Raw genomic sequence first — 20,732 nt, 5'->3', positions numbered from 1 at the left:
TTGGCCAAGTATAGAAGGAGCCACTGTAGATGCAGATACAAAACTGAAATTTTCAATCAGCTCTTAAAAGGCTCAAGTATACCCTATGGTGACCCTATGTTTATTATCCCTAGGAGCCTCAAACAAAATGACAATGAACAATTCTCCCACCACTTCTCATATGTACTCTACTAAGTATGCATGAGGATAATCAGAAGCACAGTATGAGACAAATTAAACACATCCCTTCTGTGGACCATTTTTGTAGTCATCTAGACTTGACTTGATAAATTCTATCTTTTCTTTGTTCTTTTATTTCCATACCTTTATCTAGATGAAGCAAAATCTTTTAATTTTATGTTAAAATAATTTTAAGTGCATTTCCAAATCCTACCAGAAAAACATCATGAAATTCGTTGTAAACTCTTCCAAAATAATGCAATACAGTAGGAAACACATCCTTCTTCATTCTATAAAGTCACTATTACCAAAGTAAATTCTTCACAAGAGATTAAACAGACTACAAATGCCCCTTATGATTATTAGTGTAAAAATACCTCACAAAAGATAGAAGACCAACTCAGGCTCTAGTGACTCACACCTGTAATCCTAGCTACTTAGGAGGCTGAGATCTGAGGATCATGATTCAAAGCCAGCCCGGGCAAAAAAAGTCCCCATGAGACACTTATCCCCTAGTAACCACTCAAAATCCACAAGTGGTTCTGTGGCTCAAAGTGATAAAGCATCAGCATTAAGCAAAAGATCTCAGGGACAGCATCTAGGCCCCTGAGTTCAAGCCCCACAACTGACCAAAAAAAAAAAAAAAAGATAGGATATCAAATATAACAGGTTCACAGGTGATATACACCATCATTAAATAGTACTGATCACAGGAATGTTTAAATTTAATTTATTGACATAAACTATATTAAAAGCATCATATTCATGAAACAAAGTATATAATATGGATTTTCTCAACAGACTCACCAAAAGCAGTTGAAAAATAAGACAGTTTTATCATTTACAATGTCTACAAGTATGAAAGAAACCTAAATCTGATAAAGATTACCTGTGAAAAAACACACAATAAATGTTACATTTTATAGTAAAGTTGGAATATTTGTCCCCTAAGATTAGAAACTTGATGAGGATATTGAATTTCTTTAGTATTATAGTGGAGGTTCAGTCCAGTGCAGTGAGGTAAGAAAAACAAAAGGCATATGAAAATGGTGAATAAAACATTAAAAGTATGATTATTTCCAAAGAGCATCCTTTCACATTCAGAAATTCATTAAAAACTCACTAAATTATTATAAGTATTCACAATCCTGTTGTAACTTCAACTTTGTTCTTCATTATGTTGTATTTTAAATCCTTGAGCAAAATGCAATAAAAGTTCTTACCTGCTAAATCCAGAGCTCCTATTATTTCTAGTTTGTTTCTAGTGAAGGATAATTTTCCAGGCCTTGGATCACATATTTCTGCCTTATAAATTTCAAGGTTTTGTTGATTAGATGGTATACATTGTAAATTTTGTAATAATAAGTGTTTTCTGTTCTGTTCTCTTTATAAACTTTTTTGTAATTGAGCATAAATTAATTGCACAAAAGGATTTCATTATGGTATTTGCTCCAATGAATTTTGTTATGGCAGGCAATTCAGTTACTTCTAGACCTACTTGACCAAACCAAAGATTACTTTTAGGATTTGGTACACGTGGTTCCAGAATATTTTCATTCTAAAATAATCTCACAACTTGGGCATGACCTATTTGGGAGTCTCTTGCTAAAATCCATGTGTTCAGTGGCATCTGCTTACTCTGGCTGTTAGGAATTTAAGTAGTCCTAAACCTTCCATAAACTTAGAGAGTACTTTTTTTTATACCTTTTCAATTATTTTTCTTTTGCCTGTATATTTTTCTTTGCCTGCCTCACAGGTTTTTCTTCCATTCCTTTTCCTTTTAAAAAACATTATTTTAAGATATTGCAGTCTCACTGTGTTGCTCTGTTGCCTGAACTAATTTCTGATTACTGCACTTGAGCCATCATTCTGCATTCCACCCCTCCTCCTGCCTCATCTCTAGAGTAGCTGAGATTACAGCCCACCCAATAGGCCTGAATGGATTATGCATGCACAGATTGGCAGCAGGCCAGGGATATGAGGGGACTGCACTTTTGCTCAGTTGTAAAAGGAGTGTTAAAGCTTTGGAGACCTTGAGTTCAAGCCACAGCATCAAAAGCAAACAATTAGAAACGGGTCTACACTGGGTGCCAGTGGCTCACACCTGTAATTCTAGCTACTCAGGAAGCTGGGATCTGAGAATCTCTGTTGGAAGCCAGCCCAGAAAGGAAAGGCCATGAGATCTTTATCTCCAATTAATTACCAAAAAGCTGAATGAAAGTGGAAGTGTGGCTCAAGTGATATAACCTTGAGCAAAAAACCCAGGGATAGTCAGGCCCTGAGTTCAATCCCCAGGGCTAACAAAAGGAAAAGGAAAGGGGAAGAAGGGGAAGAGTAAAAGGAGGAGGGAGGGGGGGAGGAGGGACAGGAGAGGAGGATATCCTTCAGCTAAACTGAGATTCTAGAAAAACAGAAAACAATGATGACACTGACCAAGACAAGACGACATTGACCAAGATATATTCTACTCATAAAATGGCTTTGTTGAATGGTAATAGCTTTGTACAAGACTTAAAAAAAACAACAACAAACAAAAACAACTTTTAGCCACATTAAAAGAAGAAACAGAGGCCAGTTTTCCAAGGCTGTTCACCCTGCCTCTCACGGCCATTTCTTTCACCTGTGAAATGAACTAATACTTAACTGGCTGTCCAAATGGAGGAGAGGTCACTCTCCTGAGGGGCACATCCATGCCTGCAGATGCTCCTTAAAGTGTGTCTGTTGGTTGGTTTTGTGTTTGTGTTTCTGGCCTGGCCTGTGTTTACCTGTGCTAACTTGGCATCTTCAGTCCGGCCTGGCCTTGTCCTTAGCCAGCTGGAATGCCAGCCTGCTGAGGCCATCCCTTCAGACTGGAGACGCAAGGCCCACGTAACAGGAAAAAAGGGGTCGAAAACTTACAGTTCCGGGGCAGGGAGCACAGGGTGCGTCAGGAGGCCAAGCAGGAAATGAAACGTTCTCAGGGAGTCTCGCGTGGTGTGTCCTCTCGGGCCACGTCCTCTCGAGGTAAAGTCTCCTGAGGCGTCAAGTCTCGCGGGGCCGTCAAGTCTCACGGGGGCGTCAAGTCTCGCGAGGTGCAGTCTTGCATAGTTGGCGCCGAGTAACGGTACCTAGTCAGGAACACCCGCGAAGAGTGTGTGTGGTCTTGAATTCTAGACAATGTTAGAATGTTCTGGAAGCCCAGGCAGCGGGGCCAAGAAATGCCCCTGGGTTCGTTATCGCCGTAGCGATGGCATGAGCCGTTTGCGTACTGAACAAAGGTGGAAACAGCGTTGGCGGAGCCCCACTCTGCTCCTCTCACGAGGAAGTTACACTTGTATTCAAAATGGGTGCTGAGGCAAGGGGGGAAGACAAGCTTTTTCTGTTTGTCCATGCTGCAAGAAGCCTCGCTCCCAGGTAGCTCCCTTACTTCCAGACTGCTCCCCTAACGCCTTAGGGAATCGTCTAGAAATGCCCTCCATATAGAGCTAAGCTGTGTGTGTGTGTGTGTGTGTGTGTGTGTGTGTTGGTCCTGGAGCTTTAACTCAAGACCTGGACACTGTCCCTGAGTTGTTTGTCCCCCCTCCCCCCCCCCTTTGAGTTCTTTTGTTTTCGCTTTTGTTTTCTCAAGACTAGCACTTTACCAGTTGAGCCACAGCTTTGCTTCTGGCTTTCAGGTGGTTCATTGGAGATAAGCATTTCGTACCCATAAACTGCTTTGTTGAATGGCAACGTCTGTATACTACTACTTAAAAATAATAAAAAGTATTTTTAAGAAAATAAAGAGACGCTAGAAGAAAGTATCAGAGTCTTAAAGACTTTCCTATCTGGGTTGGCTTAAAACGGCTATCCTCAGAACTCAGCACTCCTTAGTAGCTAGGATTATAGGCGTGAGCTATTGGTGCCCAACTTTAGAGTTAAGTTTTATATTTTCCTTTCTTATAGGAACATACTCATGCATTGCTAGTTGTTGAAGATCTGAGAAAAAACAAAAGAGCAGTTTACTGGATCTTCTATTTAAGTTGCATAAAACTGAGACACTACCATAGGTGTTGTTCATAGGTAAGTCTTTCATTTTGAGGATTGCTGTGATATATAGAGATTTGTATAAGTGAACATTTTTAAAATACTGTTTTCCAGTGGGCACCAGTGGTTCACACCTGTAATCCTAGCTACTCAGGAGCCTGAGATCTGTGGGCCATGGTTCAAAATCAGCTCAGATAGAAAAAGTACATGCAGCGTTTATCTCCTGTTAGCTACCAAAAAAAAAAAAAACAGAAATGTAACTGTGGCTCAAGTGGCAGAGAATTTGCTTTGAGCGAAAAATGTTAAGGGACAGTCTCAGGCCCTGAGTTCAATTCTTAGTACCAACACATACACACACACACACACACACACACACACACACACACACAAATATAAATACTATCCACTTAAGATTTTCCATGGTTAGTAAGAACATGTTTGTTTTTGTTTTTGTTTTGTAAATAAGCCAGTCAATTACTCTCTGATATAAGTAAGACAATAAGATCCAATGGCCATTTACTGAGATTCTACAACAGTGGCACACTGAACTTTCTTTTAGGCACTGTCCCTGCACTCTTCAGCTAAGGGCGAGTACACTACCACTTGAGCCACAGTGCCACATCAGGTTTTCTAGTGGTTTATTGGAGATAAGAGCCTCATGGGGCTGGGCGCCCCTGGCTTATGCCTGCAATCCTAGCTACTCAGAAAGCTGAGATCTGAGGATCATGATTCAAAGCCAGCCCGGGCAGGAAAGTCTGTGAGAATCTTATCTCCAATAAACCACTAGAAAACTAGAAGTGGAACTGTGGCTTAGAGTGCTCACCTTGAGCTGAAGAGCAAAAAAAAAAAAAAAAAAAAAAAAAGTCTCATGGACTTTTCTGCCTGGGCTGGCTTTGAACAGAGATCCTAATGTCTCAGCCTCCTGAGATTACAGGTGTGATTACAGGTGTGAGCCACCCACGCCTGGCTGAACTTTCTTTTAATATGTAAAGAACAGCACTTCGTCTTTTACCTAATGTGGTAAAATATTGCAAGGGAGTCCCTTCTGGAATAGCTGTTTTAATTTATGGCTAATCTCAGGTAAACATGTCCTGTCATCTATAGAATTGAGAAATTTTGGATTGAAACCATCTGACTGTGCATTCATTTTCTAAACCTCATAAACTGCATTCCAGTACCTAGAAAGAATCTCTTCCTTTTGGCCTTCCAGGCAGTCATCAGTCAGGACCCTTAATTATTGATTTCTTTCTACAATTCCCTTCACTTTGACACATTATTTGAACCTGACCTGTCATTGGGTGGTCCTGCTACCTCAAAGGCTGTCAAATCTTGAGTAGTTGATATTCCATACCTGTCATACATCTGGGTTTGGATTAGAGCAGATGACCCTTCATTCCTTATTAATATGGTCACAGAATACCTCTTCGTATCCTTGAACCTGCTATCCTACCACATTACTATTATGGTATTCATTTTTATGATTTCTCCATGGATTTTGAATGTCTTTTGGCCACAAGGATTAATTTTTCTTTGGGATACTTATAATAATCAGATATAATTTTTGAAGAATTGAACCATGATAATCAGTGGTCTGAAAAAGATCTCTAAAGTATTTCCTTTCCCTTATTCTGCCTTCTCTCCCTTCTCTACAGACTAAAAACTTCACATTTTGGTGTTTCATTCCATCTCTTTCTTTTGCCAATATTGGAGTTTAAACTCAGGTCCTAATTTTTACTTACCTGGTGCTCTACCACGTAAGCCACATTTACATCCTGGCTTTTGTCTAGTTACTTTTGGAAATAGAGTCTAACAGCATTCTGTCCAGGATGACTTTGGACCTCAGTCCTCTGGATCACAGCCAGTAGAGGAGCTAAAACTGTATCAGCACCATCAGTGCCTAGCTCTTAGGAGATCTTTAAAAATTGTACAAACATTTTCCAAATATCTTAGTAAAACCTAACTACCCTGCCTTTAAATTCTGGATATTGTACACTCAGAACTATTCATTGTTTTCTATATATTATCTCATTTTATCTTTACCTGTGTCTTCACATAATTTTCTCACCACATAGGAAATGCACATTTAGGACCAGTGAGTGTCTAACATACTTTTATATGTCTCTCCTTTTAATAAATGGCTAATGATGGATTAACTCATAAAACAAGCCAAAAGAAAGCAGAAGTGTATACATGTCATAGAGAAACAAGTTATATATATATATATATATATGATATCTTTAGTATAGTGTAAAATACATATATATATTTAAAACATATATACATACTCAATGAGTAGTAACAGGATTTGTCAAATGGCATATAGTCATACAATGCCACAAATAAAAGGACCTTATTCTAGTTGTTACCTTTCATTGTACAAATGTGACTATGAAGGTTGTGCCATTGTAAATGACACAACCTATTGTCATTCAGAAAAATAATTCTGAAAAAGCTATAAATCTGGAAATAAAATTCAGGTCTTTTACTTTCTTTTTTTTTTTTTAATTGTATTTTATTTTATTTGAGAACATACTGTACAGGGGGGCTACAATTACATGGGCAGGATAATGCATACATTTCTTACCAAGCATTGCAGCCTCCTCCTTTGTTTACCCTTCACTTCCCTTCCCCGCTTCACCCTCCCCCCACCCAATTTTACCCCCCTCCCCCCACCCAATTATACCCCCCTCCCCCCCCACACCGACATTGTAAAGCTGGTTTTGACATGACATTTTGTACTTCTCATTGTTGCAACAGGTCCACCTGAATCCTTAAACGACTTGTTTGTCCCCATCTCCTCCACATGTTATACTGACATCAAATATAGTGAAAGCGGGGGTTACACTGTGGGGGAGGGACATACAAAGCAACAAAGAAATAATCTTATAAATGCGTTTGAAACACATGCATGAAAGAAACGAAAACATTAAAATACATATTTAAGGGTTCATTTTCCTAACATCACATTATCTGACCTTTTCCGCTTGACTCATACCTATACTAGATATTGCAAATAAGGGAAACCATGGGACCTATGCTTCTTTGGGCCTGGCTTACTTCACTTAATATAATTTTTTCCAAACCTTTCCATTTCCTAACAAATGGGGAAATGTCATTCTTTCTGATGGAGGCATAGAATTCCATTGTGTATATATACCACATTTTCTTGATCCATTCATCTACTGAGGGGCATCTGGGTTGGTTCCATATCTTAGCTATGGTAAATAATGCTGCAATAAACATAGTTGTGCTGGTAGCTTTAGTGTGGTCTTGTTTGTAAACATTTGGGTAAATGCCCAAAAGTGGGATTGCTGGATCATAGGGGAGATCTATGTGAAGTCTTCTGAGGAACCTCCATACTGCTTTCCAAAGTGGTTGAACAAGTTTACATTCCCACCAACAATGAAGTAAGGTTCCTTTCTGTCCACATCCCCTCCAGCATCTGTTGTTGTTAGAGTTCTTGATTTTTGCTGTTCTAACTGGAGTGAGGTGATATCTCAATGTTGTTTTGATTTGCATTTCTTTTATGGCTAGGGATGTTGAACATTTCTTCATGTGTCTATTGGCCATCCTTGTTTCTTCTTCAGAGAAGCTTCTCTTTAAGTCTTTCGCCCACTTATTTATTGGGCAGTTGATTCTTTGAGGATTTGTTGTTGGGTGGTTTAATTTTTTGAGTTCCAAGTATATTTTAGATATGAGACCCTTGTCCGTTGTATGGCTAGTAAAGATCTTCTCCCAATCGGTGGGCTTTCTATTGATCTTGCCAGCTATGTCATTTGCCCTGCAGAAGCTCTGCAATCTTATGCAATCCCATTTGTCCAACCTTTCTTTGATTTGTTGTGCTTCCGGGTCTCTATTCAGAAAATTTCGACCTGAGCCAAGGAGACCTAGGGTTTCTCCTATTCCATCCTGTAATGTTTTCAGAGTGTCTGCTTTGAGTTCAAGGTCTTTGATCCATTTGGAGTTGATTCTGGTGCAGGGTGATATATAAGGATCTAGCTTTAGTTTTCTACATGTAGTTAACCAATTTTGCCAGCACCATTTACTGAAGAGGCTGTCTTTCTTCCATTCTATTGTTTTAGCTTCCTTATCGAAGATTAGATGGCTATAGGTCTGTAGGTTTATTTCTGGGTTTTCAATTCTATTCCATTGGTCCTGAGGTCTGTTCTTATGCCAATACCAAGCTGTTTTGATTACTATGGCTTTATAGTAGAGTTTGAAATTTGGTATTGATATTCCTCCAGCAGTGTTCTTTCCGTTGAGGAGCGTTTTTGCTATTCGGGGTATTTTATTGTTCCATATGAATTTTGGGATTGCCTCCTCTATTTCCTTGAAGAATGAGGGTGGAATTTTGATAGGTATCGCGTTGAATTTGTAGATAGCCTTGGGAAGTATTGCCATTTTCACGATGTTAATCTTGCCAATCCAGGAGCATGGGAGGTTTTGCCATTTTTTAAGTTCTGTGTTGATTTCCTTTTTCAAGATTTTAAAGTTTTCATCATAGAGGTCCTTCACTTCTTTGGTTAAGTTAATTCCTAGGTATTTTATTTTTTGTGGGGCTATTACAAATGGAGTTGCTTTCCTAATTTCAGCCACACTTTTCTCCTTGTTGGCATATAGAAAAGCCATTGATTTTTGGGGGTTAATTTTATATCCTGCTACTTTGCCAAAGTTTTGAATCAGCTTGAGTAATTTGGGAGTGGAGTCTATGGGATTCTTTAAATACAAGATCATGTCATCTGCAAAGAGGGAGAGTTTTATTTCTTCTTTCCCTATTTGGATCCCCTTTATGTCTGCATCTTGTCTTATTGCTGTAGCTAGGCATTCTAATACTAGATTGAAGAGAAGTGGAGAGAGTGGGCATCCTTGTCTTGTTCCTGAGTTAAGAGGAAATGGCTTTAGTTTTTCACCATTGAGTATAATGCTGGCTGTAGGTTTGTCATATACAGCCTTTATTGTATTGAGGAATGTTCCATGGATTCCTAATTTTTCCAGAACCTTCATCATTAAGGGGTGTTGGATCTTGTCAAATGCTTTTTCTGCATCTATTGAGATAACCATGTGGTTCTTATTCTTGCTCCTGTTGATGTGATGAATAATATTAATTGATTTGCGTATATTGAACCAGCTTTGCATCCCTGAAATGAATCCTGTTTGATCCTGGTATATGATTTTTTGGATGAATTGTTGAAGTCGATTGGCCAAAATTTTGTTGAGAAATTTTGCATCAATGTTCATCAAAGAAATGGGTCTATAGTTCTCTTTCTTTGATGAGTCCCTGCCTGGTTTTGGGATGAGGGTTATGATGGCTTCATAGAATGTGTTCGGTAGTGAGCTTTCTCTTTCAATTTCATTGAAGAGTTGGAGGAGTATTGGTGTGAGCTCTGCTTTGAAGGCCTTGTAAAATTGCGCTGTAAAACCATCTGGTCCTGGACTTTTCTTAGCTGGGAGGTCTCTTATTGCTGTTTCTATTTCAATGCTTGATATGGGCCTGTTAAGCTGGTTTAACTCATATTGGTTTAGTTTTGGCATGTCAATATTTGCTAGGAAAAGGTCCATTTCTGTCAAGTTCTCAAACTTATTAGCATAAAGTTTTGAGAAGTATCCCCTAATAATGTTCTGAATTTTGGTTGTTTCCGTGGTGATGTTTCCATTCTAATCTCTGAGTTTATTAATTTGGGTGTGTTCTCTCCTTTTTCTGATAAGGTTTGCTAAGGGTCTGTCAATTTTGTTAAGTTTTTCGAAGAACCAACTCTTTGTTTTGTTGATTCTTTCTATAGTTTTTTTGGATTCTAATTCATTTAATTCTGATTTAATTTTGATTATGTCTTTCCGTCTACTGGATTGGGGTTTATCTTGCTGCTCTTTTTCAAGGAGGTTTAGATGTGTCATTAAATTGTTAGTTTCCGATCTCTCCAATTTGTTGATGTAGGAGCTCAGAGCTATAAACTTGCCTCTGAGTACTGCCTTTGCTGTGTCCCAGAGGAGCTGGTAATTTGTGTGTTCATTTTTGTTGAATAGCATGAACATTTGAATTTCCTTTCTAATCTCTTCCATGACCCACTCATGATTCAGCAGTGTGTTGTTCAGCCTCCATGTGATACCGGACTTTCTTTGGTGGCTTTTGGTGTTGAGATCTAATTTTATTCCCTTATGGTCAGAGAGAATGCAAGGTATAACTTCAATGTTTCTGAATTTAGACAAGTTTGCTTTGTGGCCTAAAATGTGGTCTATTTTAGAAAACGTTCCATGTGCTGCTGAGAAGAACGTGTATTCTGTTGCTGCTGGGTGAAATGTTCGGTAAATGTCTGTTAAGTCTAGTTGATCTATGCAGCTGTTTAGATCTGCGGTTTCTCTGTTGAATTTTTGCCGAGTTGATCTATCTAGTGGGGAGAGTGGTGTGTTAAAATCCCCAACAATTAATGTCTTTGGATCTATATGGGATTTGAGGGAAAGTAGTGTTTCTTTGATAAATTTGGGTGCTCCATTGTTTGGCGAATAGATATTTAGAATTGTAATATCCTCCTGAAGGAGAGATCCTTTAATTAGTATGTAGCGACCTTCTTTATCTCTTCTCATGAATTTTAGTTTGAAGTCTATTTTATCTGATATTAGGATTGCAACTCCCGCCTGTTTATGAGGGCCGTTTGCTTGGTAGATTTTGTTCCAGCCTTTAACTTTGAAAATATGTTTGTTTTTACGGGCAAGATGTGACTCCTGCAGGCAGCAGATAGAGGGGTCTTGTTTTTTAATCCAACTAGACAGTCTATGTCGCTTAATTGGAGAGTTCAGTCCGTTAACGTTAAGAGATAGGACTGAGAGGTATTTGGGAGTTCCTGCCATGTTATCCACCTTCTTGGGGGCTGTGAAAACTGGGTTCTTCCTAAGGTTCTTGGATTCTCAGTTTGGGTGCAGTTTCTTGGCCTTTGTTGCGGTCTTGTTGGTTTTCTATGTGTAGGACATCTTTAAGAATCTTTTGCAGGGCTGGTTTGGTGGAGATGTATTGTTTCAATTTTTCTTTGCTATGGAAGGTTTTTATTTGGCCTTCAGTTATGAAGGAGAGTTTAGCTGGGTACAGTATTCTTGGTTGATAGTTGTTTGTTTTTAGGGCATGGCATACGTCATTCCAGGCTCTTCTTGCTTTGATTGTCTCTGCTGAGAAATCTGAGGTAATTCTAATTGGTTTCCCTTTATAGGTGATTAACCTTTTCTCCTTGACAGCTTTAAGGATCTTTTCCTTGGTCTGGGTTGATCCTGTGTGGATTATAATGTGACAGTGGGATGTCCTATTCTGGTCTGGTCTATTTGGGGTTCTAAAAGCTTCTTGTATCTGAATAGGCCTATCTTTTTGTATGTTTGGGAAGTTCTCTGCTAGGATCCTGTTAAACAAATTTCCTAGACCATTAACTTCTGTTTCTAGGTGCTCCTCTACACCCATTATCCTTAGATTGGGCCTTCTGATGGTGTCTTCCAGGTGTTGGATAGACCTATCATATTTCTTGGACTTGTCTTGGATGGTTGTATGTTCTTTCTCTATAATATCTAAGCTGTCTTCAATCCCTGAGATTCGATCTTCTGCATGGTCTAACCTGCTGTCAAGACTCTCTACTTTGTTTTTTATCTCTTTTCCTTCTAATTGGTCAGCTTTGATGGCTTCAAGTTCTTTGTTGAAGCTCTGTTTTAGGTCTTGTATGATTTTCTTTACTTCCTTAATTTGGTGTTCAGTGTTTGTTCTCAAATCACTTAGTTGATTGGTTATGGTTTCTTTGGAATCCCATTCCTTCTGTTGGGTTCCATTCAGCATTCCCTTTGTGGTCTCCCTGACTTCCTTCAGCTCTTTGTTAATGGATTCCATGAATGTCTTTAGTGATCTTTGTGTATTCTCTACCTGGTCTCTTATTTCGTGAATTACTCTTTGATTAGTTTCCTCCCTTCTGTGGGATTCCTGCAGTTCTCTTTGAGTGTTCTCTGCCTGCTCACGCCATTCCTCCCTTTCTCTTTGAGTATTCTCAAGTTGTTCACGCAAATCCTGTATCAGTTTTTGAGAAGCTTCCTCACGCTTATGATATTCCTGTATAAACTTCTGGGATGCCTCCTCTCTCTCCCTATCACGCTCATACAGAGTCCTTTGTACATTGTCAAACTTCTCATTTATCATGTTTGCTATTAGTGTTTGTAGAGCTATTTGGGAACTCTCCTCTGGATTATTCTTTATCCGTTCTAATCCCTGATTATCAAGGTTGGGAATTGAGATACCCGAATTTGCCATTTTTGTTGTGTTTTTCCGGCTTACTTGGCCCATTTGAGATAATGATTGCACCAGTTTTGTGCTAGAACACTATCTTAAGGCAACCATCAACCAAAGTTTGCATTTGTACAGTCAATAGTCTACAGATACAATCTAGTTCAACAGATACATCTATTCAACATCAAACGACTATATGTTAAAGGACTTCGAACCACAGAAAAGAATTTGGAAAACCAGAAATTATTAGGATTAGGGAGAGATGTGGGTAAAAAATAGGAATAGATTGGTATGGGGAGGCACAGGGAGAGTTAACTATGTCCTAATCACAGTGCAGGAAATGAGTTGGGTAGGATGCAAGTAGAGAGAGAGAGAAAAAGAAGAGACGGAAAGGGGAATAAAGAGAGACCAGAAAAAGAATAGAAACGTAAAAATTAATGTTATTATAGAGGTTAAAAGACCGTCTATTTAGAGAGGAATGTGAATATGTTCAGAGAAGGGGAGGGACATAGAGGAGTTGTGAAAAGCTTTAAGGATGGGAACAGGAGAAGAAAAGATCAGAAGTTCAGTAGAGCTAGATAAAAAACAAAAAGATAATTAAGAAAGAAAGAAAAAGAGAAAGAAGACAAGAAAAGAAAGGAAAACTCTTATTCACGTATTCCTAAAATAAAAATTATAAGATGAGAAAAAAAAAAGGTTACTGGAAAACAATTATTTTTTCAGAAGAGGCAAAAATTAAAGATTAATAAAAGTTTTAGAAGGGAAAAAAATTTATATATATATATATATTATGGTAACAAAAAACAAAAAACAAGCAAAAAAAAAGAAAAGAAGAAGAAAAAAAGAAAAAAAAAAGAAAAAGAAAAAAAAAAAAAGAAAAAAAAGTCTTTTGATTTTTTTTTTTTTGCGGGGGGGGGAGGAGTGGGAAGAATCCTGTATCTCCCTTTTGTCTGCAACCAGTCTCTTGTTGGAGTCTCTGGTCAGCTTGAGGTCCTGTGGCTTGATTGGTTTCTTAAGTCGGTTGGTTGGAAGAGGCAGAAAAATGCTCTGCTTTACCCAAGATTTTGAGATCCCCCTCCCAGGTTAGTTTTCTGGGAGGGTGGTCTGCTTTGAGAGTCACAAAAGAGGGGGATGTGGTGATGAGGCTAGGTTCTGGGTAGAGTTGAGGCCTTTCAATAAACAGTAGCTTTTCCCTGGGGCTATTTTGTGATAAAGCTCACAGCGCCCAGCCGCCCAGCCTGGAGCCATTCTCAGGGTTTCTGTTTTTCAATTGATTGTCGAGGCTGCTAGAGGGAGGGGCAGCCTCTGGCTCTGGTTACCCAGTGAAGCAAGGCACTCCGATGGCTGGCGCCTGAGCTGGGTGACTTTTCCCTGGATGGAGCTGAGTCTGGCAGGTCACTTCGCCGTTAAGTTCTTGTGACCTGCTAAATGACTCATTTTATTCCAAGGCCTGAGCTGGAGCTAGCAGCTCCTCCGAACTTTGTCGGTATCCAAGATGGAGATCACCGGTGCTGGGGGGGGAGGGGTGGCCTTCCCTCCTCTGCTCCCTGAGGAGTGAGGATGTCGGGCTTGTACTCACGCCGAGTCTTGGATCCTGGGTCGTCTCTGGTCTGCAAACAGCAGGATGAAGATGTTCGCTCCTTGTCAGTTCTTGTTGGTGTTGAGTAGAATCCGCTCGTCCGCTGCGTCTGGCTCCTTCGTCCCCGACTCTCTGTGTCTCAGGTATGTCTCCGCGGCGGTGGTCGCCGCCACCGCGGCCCCGCAGCCGTAGCGGCAGCTGCTGCGTTTCCTTGGCTTCCCCTCTCTTGTCTAACTCTCTGTCCTGTGATGACACACTTGGTGTGATTCTCTGGCTTAGGACTGTTCACTGGAACTCTAAAACTCCTTTCTATGCGAGAGCTTGTTCAGATTCCAGCTCCTCCTCCGCCATCTTCCCGGAACTCCTCAGGTCTTTTACTTTCTTAATTATTATTTCTTGAACCATACTATTCTGTTTAACAAGCATTATAATGATCACTAGCATTATTATACTTAACTGTGTATAAAACCCACCAGTGTGTTTTATTAGAACCCTTAAATATCTTCACATAGTCTAGGCATTGCTTTTGCCACTCACTTCACATTAGTTCCTGCTCGTAAATGGACAGGTTCTTCAATGTGCATTCCCTATCCAAAAGCAAGATCCACATTCGAAAGTGTTCATATATATTTGCTGGAAAATCTCACTCAGGAGAATCACTAGATGTATTAGCCCAAAATTTACCAGAAGATATTCTTTTTTAAAAAGTTTTTATTTTATTGAAAAGATGCTGTACAGAGGGGTTACAGTTACAAGATTAAGTACGTACATTTGTTGTCGAACATTGTTACCCACTCCTTTGTGCTTTCTTCTTATTTTATTTCATGTTTCCCTTCCATTGGTATCGTTCTTATTATACAATGAAAACACAGTATGAGGCATGGTCTGGCTTCTAAATAAAAAGACATTGAAATATTATGCAATCATTTCATTCATATTGATTTCTTTTTCAGAATATTGTCTTTTGTCTGAATTTCATTCTTTAACTATTCTGTCAACTTTCCGAGATCCTTAGTTTTCCAAGTGCCAAATTCAATCTTTTATAGCTGCCAAATTGAACTCAAGCTTTTATAGGTTCTTACTAACAATTGAGTCCCTGGGTCACATATTTAGTGATAATGTTGATAAGGCTTATGGTTATCTTTGATTGAGTTTCTATATATTGTGTAGTGATTTTGTTGTAAACTCTGGAAGAAACATAGCTTATGGCCTTGCTATTCAAATTGTAATACAGACATCAACTATGACAAAAAAATAAATCTTATTTAAAATGCAGTGTCAGACTATCTTTCCAGACCTCTTCAATCAAAATTTGTACTTTAAGAAGATCTACTGAGAACTCCTATGCAAACTGAAAGCTGTTACTACTGTAGCTGGGGTTTCTTCCCATAGGCACAAATGTTAACATGCTTGCATTTGCATGTTGTTGAAATAAAAACAATGGAATGATTACAGAAAGAAGGATAGTTTTATGATGTGGTAAATTGAAAATGGTTCAGATTCATTAAATGTGGAAATCACTACTATTAATAGTCATTGTAGTAGCTGGAGGCAGAATAATATTGAAATATCTGGAGATTCTGAATTTAAATTGCTTCCTATATGGATTTAAATATGCTCATTCATTTGCATATATCATGAGAAAGAGACAGAGATAGACAGAGACAAAGAACAGTTTAGGAACCATGAGAACCATTTAGGAACCATAGATTGGAACAACTTGATCTGTGCAATAAGTTTATTGAACGAAGTACTTCCCTGTGGCTTACATAATGCACTCAATGTGGTGAGATCTTAGAGATGCTTTAGGCAAAAAACAGCCAAATATTTATCCCAATCTTGCTTATGTAATTTTTATACAGGCATAGCAGGTAGTAAGTAGACACATTAAATTGATATAGACTAATGGAAAAAGTTTAGGCACAGTTTTCTGTAATATGTTCATTCAACTAATTGATCTGGAAAATCTTCCAGAGATTAATGGGTTCTGAAAATACAGTGTGAGCATAACAGATGAAACATTTGTGATGACAGAGCTCATCTGACAGGAACTAAAACCTAGTCAAATTTGTTGGCTTTCTGTGGTTAGGGTTACTCCTCCGTTGAGACAATTTTATCTATACTATAGAGTTTTAGTGCAGGTTTAGTGTTTAAGTGTTTAGAAATTCAATAAATCTAATTCCAATTACCTTTGTTCTTAAATAAGCAATGGAAGCCACTGAAATTTTATTCATAGGGAAGACTTCTAAGATCAACACCAATATTTGTATTTGTCATCCTCTTCTTACATATGTAGTTAGTAGGAAACAAATACATTTGTTTCAATTAAACCAAATTTCCTCATCTTCTGCTGCTATGATACACAAAGTTAAGTCTAAATACTCCATTTGCTTATATATCCAGTTTTTTCTTATAAGCAGAGATTCAATCACAGTGGAAATGGTAATAAAATGTGACATATAATTTTGAAGTTTTTATTTTCAAAATAAATTTTGATGTATTTTATAGAGAGTTTAATAACAATAAATTGGAAACTATGATCTTGAGAGATTGCTAGTGGCTAGTGGCTCACTCTTATGATGGTATCTACTCAGAAGACTAGATCCAGAGTATCTTGGTTTGAAGCCATCCCAGACAGAGTGTCCATGAAATTCATATCTTGGTTTGAAGCCATCCCAGACAGAGTATCCATGAAATTCAATCTTCAAATTAATCAGCAAAAGTAGGACTGGAGGCATGGCAAAAGTAGTATAGTGCTGGTCAAGTAAATGTAAGATCCTATGTTCAAACTCTAAGAAAAAAAAGTAGGTTTATGGGTTTCTGACCATGCTTCAACACTTGCTAGTTTCATACTCTTTGAATTTAGATCTAGTGTCTTCAGATATTTTCCAATATTACAGAATTCTTACCGAATTTAAATGTAAAACCTGAATGTTATAGAACAAAACAATAAATGTGTGTGAGGAGGCAATGTAGATTGTTTTCACAAGTTGATAGATATTTTCTTCTAGTAAAATTGAGTTTTGTTCACCGTACCACATGTGTGCTATTATTTTTATCTATTTCACTCATATATATTTTTTTATCAAAGCTTTTCACTCATTCCGTGAGTCAATGAACTTGTTGTGTATAAAATAATTGCTTTTATCTGCATGTAAAGTGATTATATGTGACCAGAGGAAAAAATTGCCCATTTGAAACCTGAAATTTATTTTCTGCTTGTATTCTCATTGTTGCTCAATGATTTGGAAACCATTTCAGAATGATGATTTAGATAACAGTTCTCAGAATTGTGAAATTTTTAACTAATAAAATTAGCCCACCCTTTCTGAAAATTGTTTTAATTCTAGAAAGATTCAATTCAACTTGTAAAACGTGGCAGCATCCCCTGCCAAGTTATGCTATGGTTATAATTTTGTAAATCCTTGAGCCCCATGGCTTTTATGCACTCCTTGAATTCAGCCATTTTTTGAAATATTCATCACATCCTGTGGTTCATCTAAGTGTTTTCTTACCTTACTCCCCATGCTGCCTCAGAGCTAATATAAGATTGATATTAACCTCCAGTTCTGAAGGAATCAGTAGGATGAGAGACTAGATCAATTCAAAAGCATTCTCTTAGTAGTATATTAAATGTAATTATAAGTCAAATTATAAAATATTGATACAAGTGTTACATGAAAAAAGGAAGCTATCTTTGCAGAATATTCCTATATGACAGTTCTATATATGGTTCTAGTCTTACCAAAAATTAAATCTGACTGGCAGGGGAAAAATCACTGAAGCCTTCTATACTTTAGCAAAAATAGCACTCTTGGTGGCTATCACAAAGCACTCACTGAAGATTCCCCTGGGTAATTCCAGATGCCATGTTGGTTTCAAATAAGCAACACTTGTGATTTAAAATATTTTCAACTGTGAACTTATTATACTCATTTTTATCTTTTAGTTGAATCTGAATTCTTGGAAGAAGAAAGAGGTGAGTTTTCATCTTGTCAGCACAGGGTCAAGCCCAGTAGATTTCCCCTGTGCCTCTCTGCTTTCCTCATTTATTCATGTTTCCCCACTTTGTTCATTTATAAAATATTTGAGCACCTGTTAAACAGTTAGCACTGAGCTTGTTGCCATCTGCCACATCATAAAGTAGGGACATTTTCCTTTAGTATATTTCCTGAACACTAGCTAAATGAAATAGTATGATCCTGAGAGGAGAAGTTTTTTGTCCAGTTCATTTATGAACACATATACATTGACAAAGTTTACCTTATAGGGGATAGAGAACACTAAATATATGTGCAATATGAGATTATTTACTTTAGGAAATTTGTATTATCCTTCCCTAGAAAAGCCAAAAACAATTACTACATGGAAAATATTTGGCACAGGGTGGTAACAGATGATAGGATAATGTTACTGACAGTAAAATTTTTCTGTAGGTCCCAAGAGAGGTTCAACTATTGACAGATGTGACAAACAAAATAATGAAAGATTTCTCCTACATACTCTTCAAACAGTCATATGATAAGAATGAGAACTATGTCACAAATTAAATATTAAAACTATTAAGTAGACATTTAATGAAAGCTATTGCTTCATGTGGTAAATATGAAGCAAAACAACTATTTCTGGATTAAATTAGTTTTGTCAGGATTATTTTCCAGTTAAAAATTGTAAACTCTACAAAATCAAAAATTGCATACATACAACATATGGATCCTTTAGCTAACTAAAATTAACTTCCTAAAGGAAAGGCACAAACCAGGCAATTCTCTGAGATTTAAGACATCATCTTAAACTCCTTTTGCATAATTTTTGTTCAATTTTGTTATGAATATGGTGCTTTTAAACAGTAAATGTTTTAAAATTCAGCTCAATGCTTGAATCTGCACGTGTCATCTATTCATTCCCCACTTGATAGCAAATCATTCAAGTGAAAATACATCACCAAAATCCTGAGCAATTTGAATGCAAATTAAATCAATACAATAACTGAGAAGAATTTGCCCTTGGAAATAGTGCAAGTTCAGGCAGTTGTTTAGGGTCTTTATTTTGTTTTAGTTTATCTCTACTAGTGTAACTATTCTTAAGGCATTCATTGCAAACTCTATTTTGAAGTGTGAAAAAGCTGGCAGCAAAAAAAAAGTACTTTTAGTCAAAAGATGAATGTAATCAAAAAGATAAGCAATGGATATCAGTTCTCATTCTAAACCAAGCCACGTAGGCTCTCACATTAAAATCATGAAATTCAGTTGTGAAAATAAATGTGAAATGCTATTATCTGTGCTCATCATGTATTCATATACCTAAAAATAACTACTGAGTATTATTATAGTTTTAGGAAGTATGTATGGTAATCACAGAAGTTTTTCAGAATAGTAAGGTAGATAATTTTTTTAAAAGATGCTATTTTTCAAGTTTGTATCCAAGAGCTGTTGATAAACATTTTCTACAACCAAAATAAACATCTGCAAAGGCTTGGCACTAAGAAATCAAATTCCAAATGTGAGTAGTAACTAAACATTCTTTGAAAAATATTTTACTGGCCTCTACTTTTTAGTATACTAAATACTAAGAATAGCAATTACACTAAAAAATTAAATTTTTGCCTTAGAAGCTTTGAGAAAATGATACAAAAATTCAGACCTTGTTATAATTCATTAAGTGACTATTATTGAGACCTGCCATTTACCAGGCAAGTAAACCAGGTAGGCTCGGAAAAGAAAAGAAAGAAAATGGGCAAAACATTTTGGTCATCCAGAACATTCTGGAATCATAGCCAATGGTTAATGTTCTTATGCTGTCACATATTAATAATGCTCTCCATGTATGTATCACTTTCTGGTCTCCCTTCTCCTCTCTCCCATCTCTTCTCTCTCCCCTCTTTCCCACTGTTCTTCCTATTATCTCCATTTCTTCTGGCTCCATTGACCTCAGATATCTCCTAAAACTAAGTCTAGGATGTGGAAGAATGAAATCTTCCTTGCTATAGTTTTTTCTGTAGTTTTTCTTTCTATCATTGTAGATATGTTATTAAAAAAACCAAGGTCATAAAATAAGTTGAAATGTTCTTAGAAAATAGGCTTTCAGGACAATTTAGTTGGAGAGACAAGGAAAAAAATGAGCCAAGGAAAGAGCCAGTCAGACAGTTTAGGGTAATCAAAATCAGAGTCAACACTGATACAGAGAACTTTATCAGAAAAAAAAGAACCTGAGTATATGTGAGGTTTAACACAGAGACTAAAGCATGAACCCAATCTCCCTGATAAACAAAGCTAACTTACTGAGTTTAGAAAGAATGCAATCTTTCTAATTTCTTTTGACTAATCTGATAAAAAAAAACTGTTGTGTTAGTACAATATTTTTTCTTAGAAATATATTCAAGTGCCTTCTATGTAATGTCCACTACAATAATTTCAGACACTAAAGCAGCAGATGGTGTACCAAATTTTAGGTAAATGAGACTTGCCACAGATGTCCTTAGAAATTGTATTTGTTATAGAGTAATAGCTCTTGAGATCAATTTCCCCTATACTAATTACATAGTTGTTGGGGCTGGGCGAAAGAATACTGCACAGTAACTGCACAGTAATACTTGCTTACTTAAGACCACAGTAAATAAATTGATTTATCTTAGAGAGGCACAAGAAGTCTATATAAATCACATAAAAACCATTTTTCTTTCCTGGTTCTTTTTTGACCTGTCCAAAGTTTACTTCAGTTACTAAATTACATTAATTGATAATGAGA

The 20,732-nt window shown here is 37.4% G+C and overlaps 1 long non-coding RNA gene across 1 annotated transcript; it reads left to right on the top strand.

The window, feature by feature from the left end:
- The first annotated feature begins 3,384 nt into the window (after nt 1–3,384).
- On the top strand, nt 3,385–17,964 carry LOC138821326 (uncharacterized). Its single transcript, XR_011370131.1, has 3 exons — nt 3,385–3,552; nt 4,081–4,197; nt 17,935–17,964. It is a non-coding gene; the product is annotated as an uncharacterized lncRNA (long non-coding RNA).
- The last annotated feature ends 2,768 nt before the right edge of the window (nt 17,965–20,732 follow it).

Source organism: Dipodomys merriami, unplaced genomic scaffold (assembly GCF_024711535.1).
Source record: "Dipodomys merriami isolate MVZ:Mamm:240054 unplaced genomic scaffold, mDipMer1.0.p SCAF_91, whole genome shotgun sequence".
NCBI classification, from domain to species: Eukaryota; Metazoa; Chordata; class Mammalia; order Rodentia; family Heteromyidae; genus Dipodomys; species Dipodomys merriami.
Note: the sequence above shows the minus strand (reverse complement) of the source record. Positions and strands in the feature narration are given on the sequence as shown.